Here is a 17368-nt window from a genome sequence, read left to right as displayed (position 1 = left end):
TTGGGCACTGAGGGTGGGGGGCTCACAGGGAGGGACTGGAACTTTGTAGCAAGAATTCCATACATCATTCTCAGCAAGAGTTCTGTGTACAGCCAGATGCTTTATTTTGCTTCTGTGTAATCCATGGACATATATACGCTTTAGTTATGGTTTCCCAATAGAAAACCTTGATTCAAAAGAGTTTGGATTTCTTGCTGCAAGGTGGGGAATTGGCTTCAACGTATCCTGTTTCCATAGCCTGACAGGTTGATTATAGGCCTATATCTGATTTGCCCTTTCTAGATAAGGTAGTAGAAAGAGCAGTGAGAAAAATGTGGTTTCTTGGCGACACATCTGCCATTTACCCATTTAATTCTGGCTTCAGACCTGACTATGGGATAGAGACAGACTTAATCACTCTGTTGTATGGTTTCCATTTACAAATGAACTAGGGGAATGTTCTCCCAGTTAGTCTTGCTTAAACTTTCTGAGTTGTACCCTGATGCTTTATATTCAGCAATTAAATTAGATCAGCCTTCAGACAATGTTGGCAGTATGTCAATCGGCACAAAGCTCTATATTTATTTAAACAAGCCTCCAGCAGCTGCCATCTCTGTCCCAGGCCAAAACCTGGATGTCATATCCAAGTAGCTGGGAGAGAACAAGCTAAAATGGAATCCAGATAAAATGGAGGTGACACAAGTTGATAAGGCCTATTGTTCTAGAAGGATTGTGTTACTTACTCTGGGTAGAGAGTGCCTTATGTTAGCTGCAGTTCACAGCCAATAGACAGTGATGGCCACTAGCAAAGATGAATTTATAAAGGGATTATACAGATTCATACAACTAGTTATAATGACTAAAGTGAACTTTCACTTCCAGAGGCAGTCCCCTTACAGACTTGCATGTAGGCTCCACTCAGTGGTCTTGTCTCTTGGGTTTCAGTATCCATTGATGTTGGTTCTGACATTGAATGTTACAGGGGAATTTGCCTGGTTCAGGCTTAATGATGGTATTCTGCTTTTTTTTTTATCCTTGGGGGAGATTCTGGGGGTGCTGGAGGTAGACATGTCCACTCAGGGCGGTCCTGGATTGCCTATTTCATGGGAGCCTGCTGTGGTATAGAAGGCAAGGAGACTCAGGGGTACAGGTGGGATGGCCACTGATTTGGCCCTTTACCTCCAATCAATAGGGTTGCAGGGAAGAAATGGGGAGGATGATATTCTGCAATACCATGACATCACTACCAGCTGCACAACAGGAAGTGATGTTGCCACACTGCAGGGCACTCTAGGATTCCTCGAGTGTCCTGCAACATTGTGATGTTATTTTCTGGTTGCACAGCCATAAGTGATGTTACAGTGTTGCAGGGTGCCATTTTGGTAAGTCTCTTGGGCAGATAAAATAGTGGATAGAAGAAAGGAAGAAGCCATGGGAATGGAGGAAACAGGTCACCTAGGAAAGGAACAGTGGTGAAAGAGAGGGTCCAAGGGAAGGAGACAGATCACTAAGGGGCTTAGAAGGGAAGGAGGAAGCCTAGGTTGAGATGAGAGAAAAGAGCCCCAGCGGCTGGAGGCAAAGAGAGAGGCTGAAGCAAGCAGAGCCCAAGAGAAAGTGAGGTTGGGCAAAGTGTGATGGGAACATGCATATAAAACTGGGCATGACTCCCTTCTACCTCCACAAACATAGCTCATTTAATGGTCATGTTTCCTTTCACATTCTCACTGCCATCTTGCGAATACAAGAAATATCCTCCATGGGTGTCTTTCCTCATTCAACACAAATGACTTTGTAGTCTTTAGCTTGAGCCTGATTTCTTTTCAGGGATCAAAAACAGAAGGGCAGACAGTGAGGAAAGCCAGCACATTCTGCTTTCATCCCAGCTCTTTAAGTGGACCTGCCAAAAGTCTTGTTGGGGATAAATGGCTCTGAAAGGAAGATAATGTTCCTCAATCATTTCCACAAGGGAATCTGCCGCTTAGAATTCCATCAAGAAGAAGGTGGTAAGCTAATCGGAGCAGATTGATAACCTTGTCCTTCTCTTCTGGGTCAAGTAACACACAAAAGAAACCTCTCTGAGGCAAATAAGAGTTCAACTTCAGACTTACTGATATGTATTTTGTAATAAGCAGCCTGTAGAGGCTTATCACCCTCAGAAGTGTTTACTGATGAGGACGGGCCAAAACCCCAACAGGATCCTGTCATAAAGCAGCAGGATTGGGCTGTGCCTAAATAATCATATTTTAAATGTATAATAAAGGAGGAAGTGTCCATTTGAGGCAACAGTACCGGGAACAAGATTTGTTCATTGGATAACAAATTAACATTTCTACAGCCACATGGGAAACCCCAGATTCCTCAATGGTGACACAAAATGTCACTTCACACATCCATGAAATTCAATTGTTCCTAGGTTGAGGTGTGGTTGAAGTGTTAACGTCTACATGTCATGACAGTAATGGGGGCATGAAACCCAGCAGTATCCTCTTTTCTTCTTAAAAACTGCATCAGAGACCATTATGACGGATGCATTTGTTAAAGGATGAGAATTTAGCTTCTCTGTTTCATATATGGGTACAAATTACAGAGGGGAAGCCATATTTGTATGTTACAGCAAAACCATAAAAGATTCTTTTGCCACTTTAAAGACTAACAGAATTATTAAAGCAGAAGCTTTCATAAAGCTCACTTCATCAGATGCATGGAATGAATTTTCTGTCAGCCAACTGTAGCAGCTTTCGCAGTTCTCTTCTGAGCGCCCAGTTCTCTTCTGAGCGCCACTGGAAATGCAAAGATTTTTTTTAAAAAAAATTTTTTTTATTGGATGGTTTCACAAACATACACAGAAATCATTAACATTATATACCCCATAACAATTCCCCCCCCCTTTTCTAGTGACTCCCAGCATTTTCCATACCCAACTTAATCTAAAAAGTATATCATATAAATTCTTAAAGTCTATAATGTATATCTATATTATGCATACTAATCAAATCTCTTTACTTATCTTAACTATCTACGCTTACTATATTACTTATCTTAATTAAAAATATAAAAATTATATAAGTATATAATAAGTACTACTAAATATACTAACTAAAAAAAGATACATATATGTGTGTAACATACTATTCCTTAAATACCTATTACTATAACACTATAACTCCATACTAATCCAATAAAATACAATGAAATATACCCCTTTTTGACCTTAAGTAAGTTTCTATCCCCCCTTTAATTCTCCAAAGACCACAGTTTCCCCTTCATGTCCCACTTTTTCTCCAAATATTTCTTCAATTTTTCCCAGCTTAATGTATAATCCAATTCTTCTTGTTCTTTCAATTTCCTTGTTAATTTGTCCATTTCTGCCATATTCAAAACTTTCAAAATCCAGTCTTCCATAGATGGTATCTCCTGAGTCTTCCACAACTGTGCATAACACATTCTGGCTGCCGTGATCATATAAAACACCATAACTCTGTCCATTTTATCAAAATCTTCTAGGTTCATACATAATAACAGCAATTCCGGGGTTTTATTTATATTCCTTTGTAAAATACCTGACATAACTTTTACTATATCCCCCCAGAACTGCTTAGCCTTATCACAAGTCCACCACATATGACAGAATGAACCTTCATGCTGTTTACATTTCCAACATTTATCAGACATCTGGCTATTACCATTGGCCAACTTCTTCGGTGTTAAATACCATCTATACAACATTTTATATACATTTTCACGCACAGTGGTACATGCTGAAATTTTAACTACATTTTTCCACACCTTTTCCCAAGCTTCCATTGAAATTTCCCTATTACAATTTATTGCCCATTTGACCATCTGAACTTTAACAACCTCCTCCTCCGTAAACCATTTCAGTAATATCTTATATATTTTAGAAATTATTTCTCCCCCCCCTGAAGCAAACAGTTCTCAATCTCAGAATTTTGTAATCTAAAACCATTTTTCCTTTTGTCTTTCTCATATAAGTCTTTTATCTGCATATATTGAAACCATCCATATTGGAATGGCAATTCATCATTGCCTTTAAGCAAATAATTGTTCTGCTTTATCTCAAGAATCTCTTTATATATCAACCAGTCTTCCCCTGCATATTCTGTTCTTGGATTTACTACTTCTGCAGGGATAATCCACATTGGTATAGACTCTTCCATATATTTCTTGTATTTGTTCCATACAGCAAACAAACTTCTTCTTACATAATGATGTAAAAACATAGAGTCTGCTTTTACTTTGTCATACCATAGATATGCACGCCATCCAAATAGTTTATTGTATCCTTCCAGTGCTAATAACTTCAAATGCTTCAATGACAACCATTCCCTTAACCAGTCCAAACATACCGCATCATGATATAATTTAAAATTTGGTAATTGTAGACCTCCTCTTTCTTTTGCATCATAAAGTACTTTCATTTTAACTCTGGGTTTTTTTCCAGCCCAAACAAAATTTAAAATCGTTCTCTGCCACTTTTCAAATTGTTTACTATCCTTAACAACAGGTATTGTCTGTAATAAAAACATCATTCTTGGAATAACATTCATCTTAATTACTGCAATGCGACCTAACCATGACAAGTTCATTTTGTTCCATCTGATCATATCTTTATCTATTTGTTGCCATAACTTGTCATAATTATTCTTATATAAATCAATATTTTTCGCAGTAACTTCCGCTCCCAAGTATTTGACTTTGTTCACTACTTCACATTCCACCTTATCCATCAACTCCTTTTGTTGTTGTTTAGTCATATTTTTACACAGTATTTTGGACTTCACCTTATTTATTACAAATCCCGCTAAATCTCCAAAGTCTTTCACTTTCTTCATCAATTTTGGCATGTACTCTATTGGATCCTCCACTATCACCATTATATCATCAGCAAAAGCTCTCACTTTATATTCAAATCCTTTTGTCCTCAGTCCTCTTATTGAATTATCTTCTCTTATTTGCCTAAGTAAGATCTCCAATACCATTACAAACAGAAGTGGGGAAAGCGGACACCCTTGTCTTGTTCCTTTCCTTATTTCCAACTTTTTCGTCACATCTGAGTTGACAACTATATTTGCAGATTGGTTTTTATATATTGCCTTTATTGCTTGTATAAACTTCTCTCCCATCTGCATCTTCTCCATTGTTGCAAACATAAAATCCCAGTTCAAATTGTCAAACGCTTTCTCTGCATCCACAAAAAAACCCCCAACCTGCTTCCCTGGATTTTTATCATAATACTCAATGGCATTCAACAACACTCGTAAGTTATTTTTTATTTGCCTTTCCGGTAAAAAGCCAGCTTGGTCTTCATCTATGAATTCCACTAACCAAGCCTTAAGTCTTTCCGCTAATATCTTTGCAAATATTTTATAGTCATTATTAGAGATATTGGTCTGTAATTCTTAACGTTACTTAAGTCTAATGTCTCCTTCGGTATCAATGTAATATTAGCTTCATTCCATGTATCTGGCATCTCAACCCCTTCCAATATCTCATTCATTACTTTTTGCATCAGTTGTTTCAGATCCTCCGCCATCACTTTATAAAATTTTGCTGTAATTCCATCTGGTCCCGGAGCTTTGCCAACTGTAGTAGCTTGTATTGCTTGTAGCACTTCCATTATTGTTATCTCAGCACTAAGCTTCTCTTTCAGCTTCTCCGGCACCTTTGGTAAATCAATCATATCAAAGTAGTCTCTTATCTTTTCATAATCTACTATTTTTTTCTGATATAGCTTGGTATAGTATTTATAGAATGCTCTCTCAATCAACCCTTGATCATATAATTCCTTCCCCTCTTCTATAATTCTGCTTATTGTCCTTTTCTCTCTCTTTTTCTTTAATTGCCACGCCAAATATCACCCTGGTTTATTAGCTCCTTCAAATGATTTTTGCTTCATTTTCTTCAACTCCCACTACACTTCTTTATTTTCCATAGCCCTAATTTGTTCTTGCAGTAACTTTATTTCATACAACAATTTCTTTTTACCTGGCCTCTTTTTCAGTTGTTGTTCTACTTGTATAATTTTTTCCTGAATCTCTTTTAATTTCGCTTCTTTTTTCCTCTTCTCTCTACCATTTAAGTCCATCAACACACCTCTAATTACAGCTTTATAAGTGTCCCAGACCATGTGCATTGACACCCCTTTATCCACATTACACTGAATAAAGAACTTCGTTTCTTTTCTAAGCACCTCAATGCATTCTGGGTCACTCAAAAGATCCTCATTAATTCTCCATCTCCGTTTCTTATGTCTCATTCCAAATCTCCACATCACAGGATTATGATCCGAGCTAACTTTCGGTAATATATCAGTCTCTTTTGTAAACACTACCAGTTTTTTAGACGCCCAGATCATATCTATTCCGGAAAAAGATTGGTGACTAGTTGAAAAAAACGTATACTGCTTCACTTTAGGATTATATTTTCTCCAAACATCTTCTAAGTTCTCTTGTTCCTGAATTTCAAAAAAAGACTTTGGTAATTTCCCTGTCCTTGCTTTACTTGTTGATGAACTTTTATCCAATTGCAAATCTAGCACTCCATTAAAATCTCCAGCTATAATTACCTGATCATAAGTCCATTGCTCCATTTGTTCTCGTAAATCTTTAAAAAATATATCCTTGGAGCCATTTGGCGCATATAGTCCAAGTACCAAAGTTTTTTTTGCATTACATGAAAATTCCACAGCCAGGTATCTTCCATTTTTATCAAACACTATTAATTTAGGTTGCAATTCTTCTTTTATATATATATATAACAATTCCCCTCTTTTTTTGCTTTGTTGCCAAAACAAATTGCTTTCCTAACTTTTTGTTAATTAAATATTTAACATCTTGATCCCTAATATGAGTCTCTTGTAGACAAATCAAATTACTTCTTTGTTTAGATAACCAATGTAGCACAGCTTTTCATTTAGAGGGTGAATTAAGTCCATTAACATTCCATGAAATTAATTTGTACTCCATAATTATAACCTGGATGAGCTAGGAAAGTCTTTTCCATTCTCCATCAGAAATACATCCATTGGATATTTCGATTTAATCACTTGTCTCCCTGATTGGAATTCAAAAGTCACTCCTTCTGGCAGCTCCCATCTATATCTAATTTCAGCTGCCCTCAGCTTCTGTGTCAAATCTCTATACTTTTTCCGATCCTGGAGCACTTTACGTGGTACTTCTTTCATAATTCGAATCCGTGTCCCGGCTATTTCCAGTGGAGTTTCAAAGTGCCTTCTAATAATTTCCTCCTTCATTCTCCTTGCGGTCAATTGGACAATAATATTTCTTGGTAGGTTCTTTTGTTCTGCATATTTTGAATTGACTCTATACACGATATCCAAGTGAGTCATCATTTCCTCCTCTGTTTGTCCCAAAAATTTTGCCAATATTTCAGCTACTTGTTTAAGAGCAGATCCATCCATTTTTTCCGGGACCGCCCTCATACAAATTTGTCTGTCCATTGCTTTGCATTCCATCATCACCATTCTTTTGCCCATAGCCACAGTCTCTGTCTGTATAGCCTCCGTTTTTTTCTCCCCGTCCTGCACCATCTGTTGCGTTTCTTGAACCTTTCGTTGGGTATTCTGTAAATCTGTTTTTATTGCCTCCATCTCTTTTTTAACTTCTGTAATCTCCGACTTAATCGCTTCTTTCATTTCCGTCATTAAGTTTTGCTGTAATTGTTGTATCATCTCCCGAATCTCTTTATTTCCCTCTGTTATTTTCTTATCCAAATTCTCAATGGCAACCTGCCAGTCCTTTTCTTTTTTGGAGGCCATCGGACTTGCCTTGGGTCCCCACAAATCAGCTCTCTTTCTTAACTCCGTCTTCTTTTTAATTCAAGTCTCTGTTTTTATATATCAAAATTTTTAAACGTTTGCCCTCAGTTAAAAGGGCGATTGAGGCTTCCCTTACCCTTAAAATGTCAGGCGATGTTTCTCTATGATATAAAATGTCGGGTGATCTTTCTCTATGGTAATACTGTCACCTCGATGGTCTTCCCTTACTTTCAATGGTGAATCCTTTGCTTCCGTTTCCTTTCCCTTGGAAATGCAAAGATAGTCTCAGTGGCGACAGTGCTTCTACGCAGAAATTTACTCCGTGTTTCTCTCCAACATTCCCCACCCCCCCACACAGCAAAAAGCCCACCAGCTGTGAGGGAAGGGTGCTAGACATGAGCAACCATATCTTCCCTTCCAAACTTTCCCAAACCCACTTGGGCATAATCTTCCAGGAAAGATCATAAGAAACAAGTTTGAGAAAAAGTGTAGCAGATCCAGGGAAAACACAGAACATTCATGGATGCAGTCAGGCAGAAGCCAAAATTAAATCCTCTGAGAATTGGGATGAGGGAATGAGGAGCGACCGCTTGATGAATCACACATGCACTCACAGAGGGGAAACCCTTTAAAGAGTGGATTAAAAGGCCATGAAATACAAGAGGAATAGTTGGGGACATTTCTATGCAAAACAAAAAATGATACAACACAGTATGTATAGTTATAGTTGGTGGACACACTTTCTCCCAACTTATGTTAAGCCATTTAACCATATATTAAATTCAACAACAGGTTATTTCACTACAGGTGTTCCATTGTTAGGGAGACTGTGTCAGGACTAGAGATGGGCATGAACCTGAATATGAACCAAAAAAACCCACGAACCAGCTCGGTTTGTGGTTCGTGAACCAGTGGTTCGTAGACGCTTGTTTCCACAAACTTCCATGAACTGGTCTACTGGTTCATTGGGTTCGTTTTAAAGAGCAATGTACCTTTCCCTGCCACTGCAAAACAGCAGGGAAAGGGGCATTTAAACCCATGGATCAGCTGCTTGTTGGGGAGATCCCCAACAAGCAGCTGATCATTTAAATAGCGGGGCTTGGCTGCCTGGCCAGGAGTTCCTAGCCAGCTAGCCAAACCCCAGACCACAGTTTAAATGGCCATTTAAAGAGCGGGTGAGGTTTGACTGGCCAGCTGGGAGTTTCCAGCCAGCCAACCAAGCCCCGCTGTTTAAATGGCCATTTTCCTGCCGCTTGGAGCAACAGGGAAATGGGCATTTAAACTGTGGGTGGGGCCTGGCTGGCCAGCCAGAAACCCCAGCCGGCCAGCCAAGCCCCACCCACAGTTTAAATGGCCATTTCCTCACTGCTGGGAGCAGCCATTTAAACAGCCCCACTGTTTAAATGATCAGCTCCCCAACAAGCAGCTGATCTGGGGGTTTAAATGCCCTTTTTCCTGCCGCTGCTAAGCATTTAACCACAAACCATGAACCAGTTTGTGAACTTGCCCCAGTTTGTGGGAGTTCGTGGTTCCTGGTTCGTGAAAACGCCATGAACTACGAACCGCACGGTTCAGTTTTTCGTGGTTCATGCCCATGTCTTTTTAGGACCAAGTACAGCTGCCATAAATAGTCACTGTGCTTACCTTAAGAACATAAGAACAAACAGTTAGATCAGACTAGTGATCCATCAAGTCCAGCAGACAACAAGTTGCCCTGGAAGTCCAAACAAAGTCCAAACAAACAGGACATAGAGGCTGAGGCTGTCCTATGCAGCTACCTCCTAGCACCAGTCTTCCAGGCCTTGCTTCCTCTGTAGATTAAGGCTCCCTTCAGTCATTATGGCTGGTAGCCATCGATGGACCTCTGTTCCTTTTGCTTTGTATGGAAATGCCATAAGCTATACAGACAGATTCAGGAGACTTTTGAGTAAGTTCCTCCACAAAATGTGAACATATTGATATTATTTTAAAATCTTGCCTCTGCTGTTTTAGCTGTTGAAAACAAGGCTCGCTCTGCTGATCTTCCCTCTAAGGTGGTTGTCTCATTCACATCAGTGAATGGATAGCCTCTCTTTGTCCTTCTTCAGTGAATCAAGATAGAATGATAGGAAAATAAATCCATATCATGTGGATCTCTGAGAGAAAATTAAAGCATTTTTTTTTAATTTTAGAAAAGTTGATCCCTGGTGGATAGATCCTTGAATGACTATTAGCTACGGTAACAAAAATGGAACCTCCATGTTTAGAGGTAGTATACTTTCAACCCTAGGCTAGGATCCAGAAGCACCTCTAAGCTATCAAACGGCTCCTTCAGGGGGACTGCAACCTGTTCCAGGACAGGCTGAATCTGCAGTCCCTGAGTAGCTTCTCCATTGACCAACAGCACCTCAGTCTTTTCCGGACTGAGCTTCATTTTATTGGCCTTCAGCCATATCATTACCTTCTTCAGGCACTTCCACAGATCCATCTGGCTAAGCTGCTATTTATTTATTTATTTATTTAATGTGTTTAAAATGTTTATATGTCACATTTCCACATACATACAACCAGTGAGAAGGGTCAATGAGAGTTTACTGGGTTTACACCTACTGAAACAAAAAAAAGTCTTCATCCAATCACAGAGGAGAAACTGGGTGTCATCTGCATATCAGCAGCACCTCATTACAAATCTCTGGATAATCTCTCTTGGTGGTTTCATGTAGATGTTAAATAGTGTGTGGGGGGGGAGGGAGGGTAAGATGGAACCCTGTGGGATCCCAGCACCACCTTTTGGGATTGGACTGGTTGGTTAATTAAGAGCAGAACCATTGAAGCATGGTGTCCCTTACTCCCAGCCCAGTCAGCCTCTCCAAAAAGATATTATGGTTAATGGTATTGAAAGCCACTGAGAGGTGCAGAAAAATCAACAAGGATGCGCTCCCCCTACCATTTTCCTGGTAAAATTCATCAGTCAGGGTGATCGGGGCCACATCTGCCCCAAAGCCAGCCCTGAATCCAGATTGAAATGAGTCTAAATAATTCTGGTGCTTATATTGCAGGAAGACAAAGAGATGTTGGCAACACAGTGAATGAAAGTCGAGTCCTGGTTTGTTGTGTGAGACTTGTTTTCTGTCTCTGTGAAGTCAATGTACTAATGAGGCAGCCTGTCTGATATGGGCTTTTCCTTCATCCTCATGTTACTTAGGGGTCTGTTCATCTAAAGGGGGAAAAATGTTTCTCATCATATTCCAAACAATCCTTCGCTTTTGCTGTCTTGGTGGCCTGCAGGGTTGTCAAGTTAACAGATCTTCCTGTGCTTGGTGCAATCCTACATCACCAGAGGGTTGCGAGATCATTTTCTCTGGAGACTGCAGAAGAAAATGAAGCAAAGCTCTTGCTGCAGTGAACTAAAGATCAAGATTGCAGCTCATTATACCTGGTTGCTCCCCACCAAGCTCTGTGGGAATGTGGTAATCACTCCTCAATGCTATTAACCTTGAAGGAAGTGTCTATTTCTCTGTTTCTTTCCCTTTCATTGGATATACACAGCTAGTGTGGATATTGGGGAAGACACTTCTAAAAACAGAGACAGACTGGGATGTAGATATAGAACTCAGAGATGTACATTTCTTTCTGCCGATAATAAACTGTCCAGGCAGAGGAAATGACCCAGTCCTCTATGTCCCCTAATAACTGTGTTCTGGGGTTTCCCATGAGGATGCACTGATTGAATGATTCAGCATACTCAGGCCAGCCAGTTTCATGCAACAAAGCTGATTTCTGCTAGCTGAGACAATGGTAAAGCTGCCTTAATAAAAATAGCAGCTAGTTGCTGTGCATTTGGCAACTGCAAAACAAACCAAAATCAACATGGAAAGTATTTCCTGCACAAGAGTACAATGATAGGAAAAGCTTTACTTGGTGCAGATTTTCCCGACCCTTATCCATCATCCTAAGAAAAACAGCACCTGCTAAATTTCCACATGTCAGGAGGACAATTCAGCTCATTTACTGATGCAATCTTAAACAGAGTTACACCCTTCTAAGCCCATTGAAGTCAATGGGCTTAGAGAAATGTATCTCTGTTTAGGAATGCACTGTACATCATTTTGTGCCCGCAAGGAACCTTGAGAATTAAGATTCCCGGAGAAGGCAACATGATCTCTAATGAGGAATTCTCAGCACTCTCTTCAAACTGCAGCCCCCATGATAAGGGAAGCCATGACTGTTGTATGCCCCTTTTAAATCAATGTGAGTTTGTGGTGCATTAATGCAGGCAGAACTGAGTACTCAGTTGTTTCCATTTCGGCTGTATGTTTAGTCAACACACTCTTTGCAGATCTTTCCTTTGCACATTTAAGAAACTGATCACCATTACATGGAAAGTCTGAAAATGTCCTTCACTCCTCCTCCTGAGGAACGTTCATGAAACTCTATAGCTAGCATAATGTCAGAGCTCACCCTTCTCTTCTCAGCAGGACATGAAGGGGGGTGAACAACATCCGGATATATTAGGTGATCACCACATCGTTATTAAATTCCTTCTCTTCCAGCATGACACACGTTTGATTTCATAAAACTGTAAATTGGGTTGTCTCTTAATGTTCTACAGAACCCTTTTGTTTTTGATGGGCCCTGTTTATGATCTAAATTATGACTGTTTTATTCTGCCATTTAATCTGTTTGTTCATTGAGTAAGAAGGGCTTTTTTAAAAAAAAAAATTCTGGCACTCAGCAAAATTTGGCAAGGAACAGTTGAGTATTTCCCACACTTTTGTGACAGCATCCTGCTTTTCTGCACAGGAATGAAAAAACATTTCACACTTGTGAAATGAAGTCCGTATCAGTAAGAAGGGCCCTGCCCCCTCAAACTAAGAGCCCATGTGGTCCAACCAACATCCTGTTTCCTAAAACAGCTGGCCAGATTCTTCCAGGAAGCCCACAGCCAGGCATGAAGACAACGGTCTTCTCCCATTGTTTACTCACCAGCATGTAGTTTCAAAACAAATAACATTTTTAATAAATAATCTCTTTACAACAGCCCTGTAAGGTTGGCCAGTATTGATTTAATCAACTCTGCTTTGCCAGTTGGAGAGAGGGGCACAGAGGAACTGAGACACAGTTCTGGATGGCAGAAGCAGAGCACACACCCCCTGCTCTGGTTATCAAAGGAGGGTCCAAAGCCAACTATCAGCGTTCCCCTCCCCCATCACAAGTGTCTGTTTCTTACAATAAACTTGTCCTAATTTGTAGTGTTTTTCTTTTTGTTTTGTTTTGCTGTGCTTTGCTTTGCTAGTCACCTTGAGTATGCCAGCAGAGGCAGGCTGGCAATTCTATTCGTCTTGAAAATTGCAAATTAGGAATTGCAGGGAGGGGGAATGTGTGATCAGGACACCTTTCTTCCTGCTCCTATCACAAGAGTCCAGTGCTCCTGCTTTGTCTCACTTGGTCCAGAGCCTGAGCCTCTGCATTGTAGTGTTATTGCACAATCACCCCAAGACGTAGTGCCAGGAATGCAGAAGGCTGTTCACGAAGTCTTGAATCGGAGCCCTGCAGCACAGGCATGTGGTATTCCTCCCTTTCCCTCACTATGCTATTGGAGGGAGTTTTATAGGGCAGGGGGAAATAGGGAGTCAAGGAAGCATCCCCTCACCCTAATTTCAGCCTCTATTCCAGGATACTAAAACAAATGAGAGGCATGGTCTCCTCAGTTGGAAGAGTCCTTGGGAGGAATGCTATTAGGACTGCTTTCTCTCTAATGTTCATTCATCTCCATCCCTACTAGTAGTTCTGAATTAGTCAGAACTATGAATCCCTGTGAACTTCACGTTGAACATGTTCAGTAGGCCAATTACCATCTTTGAGAGTAGTGATCACCTGCAAACTGAACTTCCAGTCTTTTTGCCTGCCTGTCATCTGCCTGTCAAACAGCTGAGCAGCAGGAGTGGAGGTGGACTTCCGTTTCTTTGCATTGCAGGGTCCTTTGCATCTGTGCAGTAGGTAGGATGATTCTACTCAGGGTCCTAGATAGTTGGTTCAGGTAATTAAATGATGGAGGGGGGATGACATCTCCCATAAGACCATGTAAAAGTGGGGATGCATGAAATAACCACTGATAACACAGACTTTAATGAAAGCCAAACAGTAAGATGACTTTTAAAGAATACCATATTTCTTTATAAACACTGGCTGGCTGACTGGTTTGCTTACTGTTTATTTATACAACTCACTGCTGAACAACAACAAAAGGACTATGGAGAAGGGGAAAGGGAGGAAAATAGGACTCCCACCCTATTGTGTGAGAAAGTGCATGTGTGAAATGTTGTTGATGGTACTGTACTGTACGAAAACTTGAAAAGTAACCTGATGAACAGGCTCAAACTCTTCATGAATAGCCAAATATATTGATGAAAAATTGGTTCCCGTTTCATAACTGGTGAACATACCATGAGCTGACCCAGCAGTTGTTTGAGCTTCCCTACTCAGAGCCCTTAAGATTTTACACCATTCCTAGCTGGGAGGTGGGTGAGGAAATGGGGATATGTGCCCCCTCCCACACATGCACTCCAACCCTAATCTCCTTCTCCAGGGTACAATAAATTATTGGAGGCTCGAGTGGAGTGGTCATTCATTTCCAATCTCCCTTGCCCCTTCAGCTGACATTCAGAGTCCCACAGCAGAGCAATGAACACATCTGACCCTTGTTAAGCCACTTTTTAATTTCTAAAGTAATATTTTTCTGCAAGCCTGGGCAATGTCCCCAAAATGGAGGTAACTCTAATACACTCCATAAGCAACCCATTTCACTGCCCTATTCGTAGGCACTTGGCCATCAATTTCTCTATGAGGAATGAATCAATATGAAATCATCTATCTATAGAAAGCCCATTCCCCCAACAATCCATCCCTCCTACATAACTGAGAAATAGAAAGCAGGATGGGGCTCTGGAAACCGGAGATGGCTTAGAAGCAGATACATAGCAGCAGGAACAGATTTAGCCCCCACCCCACTGGCATCTTTTTATGCCTTTTCTCCCTTATAAAGGTGTGATTGTCATGTACTCCTGTGAACAGAAATCTTTTGCAATTGCAACTAATGCTGCAGTCTGAAGGCAAAACATGACTGGGTGCCTGGTGGCCATCACTGGCAGGGATCCTGCAGGAGATGGACACTGGTGCATCCAGCTACTGGGGGAATTTCCAGTATTCAAACTCACCATCCATTGCTACATAAGCATATATCTGAACATGCACATTCCACTGTTATAATGATGGATATTTGGATAGTAAATAAATAAAACACCAGTTTGCCTGAGGCCATATCTTGGATGCACTGAGACTTCCTAGGTAACTCATGGCTCCAATGTTAATCACTATAACATACAAGCCCATTATACAAGCATATACATATTGCACTTCCCCACTTCCACTGGTACATGACACTGTGTGCATACTTGCAAACACACTTTCACAATCATAACTGGGAACATGTTTTCACTGTGCTCCCATGGAACTGTGCCATACACACAACCCTCATTTTAAATGGCATAGCTTGCAGCTGGCTGGACCTTTGGAATTCTTTTTACATCTTTAATGGTCCCAAAAGAGAATTTTGCCCAATGTACTTTTGCTTTCTGTCGTGTCTATTTTTAATTCCTCCCTCTTCCTTTAATTGCTTGAGAAAAGCAATTAAACAATGAGATGCTGCAGACATTCAGCAGCTAAATAAAACCAAAGTGAAGTAAAATGCCATGTGCCCCTTTTCAGGGACTTTTCAGACCTTCTGGCTATTGACGAAGTACATGCGTGCAAAATGGGAAGGCAGTTTTACATGTTTTCTGGGTCAGTAGAGAAAGGTTGCTTTACAATTGCATTTCAGTCATCCTGTGCTTAATAATCCATGAGTGATTTCAGTTCAAGAGTTCAGCAGATTTTTGAAACCTCCAAATGCAGAAACCCAAGTGACAGTCAGCTGCATTCTGGAGGAAGATGCTAGATTGGGGGCGGGGGGAGCGGGATTGGGGTTGTGCAACTTGTCCTTTGTGGGATCCCACAGTTATCTGCTGAGTTACCAGATGCTTATGTGGGTTTAGCACTAAAAAAAATCAAATGTACCAAAGCAACTTAAGATATACCCAAACAAAAGTTGACTTTGAAACTTTGATATATATTTTCCCTCAATTATCCTGCTTCTACTAGTTCTGAGGAGGAAGAAGGAGCCATGCGGGGTCCATCAGGCCACTAAAATACTATTGATTCACTATATCGATATCTTGGCTTTTTCAAAAGAAAAAAAGTAGCTAACAAAGAACTTTACATACAAGTTTAATAAAAGCAGTCTCTCATTGCATCTGATGCCTTCTTCTAGAGTCAATATAGATGCTGATGGGTAGCAGTTGGGGCAGAGAGGTAAATGGGAAAAACTTTGTAATCAACCTCTCTCTTTTTGTTAAGCTGCAGAATGGCTGGCTTTCAGGTTTCAGCAGAGCTTGAGCTCATCCACAAAATCAGAACAATGGATTTTCTACCCCTGCCCGGAGGGTGCTAAATAGAGACATAGGAATCTTATCTCTCTACAGATGCTAATTTCTGCTCTAATCAAGCTGTATCGTACCATTGTACCTTTGCATCCTGACTCCCTTCTCTACTACAACCCTCCCACATCTTGAGTGGGTTACAGGGGCTCATGATCTTCCTTCTTACTTTTATCTGACGAAGCAAGTTTTGACTCTTGAATGCTTATACCCTCGAAAATCTTGTTGGTCTTTATGTACCACGGGATTCAAATCTTACGGGTTTCAGCAGGTGTTGTCCATACAGTTTCCATCATATCTGTGTTACCGTAAGGGCTAGGAACATACTTTGGGGACAGGGAACTGAACAGTTAAGATTCTCATAGAATGATTCAGTGCACTCAGTACAACATGATATGAACTGGCTAAACTTTTGTGAAACCAGAACATACACACACTCTTGCTTGCGTTATTGCAGAATCAGCAGCACTCAGGTGGGGAAAGGAGCTTCTTCTCAAGTTGCTAATGGATCCAGAAACTGAGCTTATGGCCTCCATTTCTGCACATTAAACAGAAGGAGATAGACTGAGAGTCTCTCTATATGAGACGCTGGGGCGCATGACTGTCAAGTGTCAGGAGATGCAATGTTTGCCAAGAGGCATAGTTTTGAAAGACAGAACCAGCAGAGATCACTCTGAGGGGACGGATTCTCTCACAGCCCTCTGCCACTTCTGGCATGCAGGACTGTCTCTCCTTCCAGATGTTTTACCCTGCCGCTCTCGCTGCTGAAAACTTTGAATTAAGCAAGCCTCAGCAGGGCAAAGGCTCCTGAAGGGGATATGCCAGAGGCGGTGGAGGGCTGTGAGAGAATACGTCCCCTCCAGAGTGATCTCCACCAGCTCTGTCAGTTAAAACCACGCTTCCCAGCTAACATTGCATCTCCCGACATATGAAGAACATGTGTCAAAAGTATTGTATAGAGAGACACTGAGTGGGTAGAGTTTTTGGATGTGCATCTTCAGATCATATTTTGAATTCACACCCTACCTCCAAGTGAAAAAGCTCCCTGCATGGCCTTATCAAGGAGCATCAAGGTGCA

This window comes from Eublepharis macularius, chromosome 14 (genome assembly GCF_028583425.1).
Source record: "Eublepharis macularius isolate TG4126 chromosome 14, MPM_Emac_v1.0, whole genome shotgun sequence".
Taxonomy (NCBI): domain Eukaryota; kingdom Metazoa; phylum Chordata; class Lepidosauria; order Squamata; family Eublepharidae; genus Eublepharis; species Eublepharis macularius.
The sequence above is the reverse complement of the archived record's forward strand: the minus strand, read 5'-3'. Positions refer to the sequence as shown.